This window comes from Nicotiana tabacum, chromosome 12 (assembly GCF_000715075.1).
Source record: "Nicotiana tabacum cultivar K326 chromosome 12, ASM71507v2, whole genome shotgun sequence".
Lineage (NCBI taxonomy): Eukaryota > Viridiplantae > Streptophyta > Magnoliopsida > Solanales > Solanaceae > Nicotiana > Nicotiana tabacum.
This window is the reverse complement of record NC_134091.1, coordinates 93,809,450-93,810,691: the sequence shown is the minus strand read 5'-3', so window position 1 is coordinate 93,810,691 and position 1,242 is coordinate 93,809,450. Positions and strand designations below refer to the sequence as shown.

The 1,242-nt window shown below is 39.8% G+C and overlaps 1 non-coding gene across 1 annotated transcript; it reads left to right on the top strand.

The window, feature by feature from the left end:
- The first annotated feature begins 321 nt into the window (after positions 1-321).
- LOC142167674 (small nucleolar RNA R71) lies at positions 322-425 on the top strand. The gene has a single exon (XR_012697763.1). It is a non-coding gene; the product is annotated as a small nucleolar RNA R71 (small nucleolar RNA).
- The last annotated feature ends 817 nt before the right edge of the window (positions 426-1,242 follow it).

The following is a 1,242-nucleotide window of genomic DNA, read 5'->3' as shown; positions in this document are numbered from 1 at the left end:
CCTCTTCCACATATATCCCAAGATGCATGAGTCTCATTTTGTATCGAGGATAAGGTCAGCTTCCTTTTTTCTTTAGCCATAACATCAAAATGTACCTGCACAGATGTGTTAGCATCAACTTGGTGAACACCAGTTGATCTTCTTCTTTCAGCACTCTCAGAGGGGCATTGATTAGCATCTTCAGATAACTCATCAAGAATTATAACTATCTCCTCTGGAGTTTTCTTCATCAACAGGCCTCCAGCTGCATTGCTCAATGTTCTACGTGAGGCTGGTGTCAATCCATCCCAAAAGTCCTGGAGTTGCATCCAGAGTTCAATTACGCTATGTTGATACTTTCTAACAATCTCCTTAAACCTCTTCCATGCTTCAAAAACAGTTTCATTCTCTTTCTTGCAGAAGTTATGGATTTCTCTTCTAAACTTGCCCGTTTTAGCTGAGGAGAAATATTTATCAAGGAATTTTCTTGTCATCTCCTCCCAAGTTCTAATTGATCCCGTGGGCAAGTTTCAAAGCCACTGCTCTGCATCATCTTTAAGAAAAAAGGGGAATGCCCTAGATACACTGCATCTTGTGACATACCATTGTATTGAAATGTGTTCATAATCTCCTTGAAGTCCATTAGATATGTGTTTGGATCTTCGTTTAGCTTCCCTCTAAAGACACAACAATTCTGAAGGGTTTGAAGCAACCCTTGCTTCAATTCGAAATTATTAGCTGCAATTGGAGGTGGTCTAACACTTGATAAACCTTTATTGTAGACCGGTCTAGCATAATCGCCAAGTGGTCTCCCCGGCAAGGGTTGATGTTGATTAAGTCTAAGACCCCACTCTTCTTCAGAGATATTTTGCCCATCTCTAATAGTTGCTTCCTCAGCATCCCGTGCAGCTTGTTCTCTTCATTGAGATACTTCTCTCGCAGCCAATTCCACATTATTTTCACCATTTCCAGCCATAAGTTCTTTGGTTGAGGATTGCCCAACCTTTCCTGATGTCTCGATGAGATTTCTTTCCTTCTTCAGCTATCGCAGTTGTTTTTCAATTTCTAGATTGTATGGTAGCACTTCCTTCGTAGAAGTTCAAGTCATGCACCAATCTAACCTGTAGCCTGCGCACAGTCAAAGAACACCAAACGTAAAAAAATAAAAATAAAATAAAAATAAAAGAAATATTCCTGAATTAGCACTACAAACTATTTCAAACACTATTGATTTCCAATCCCCGACAACAGCGCCAAAATTTG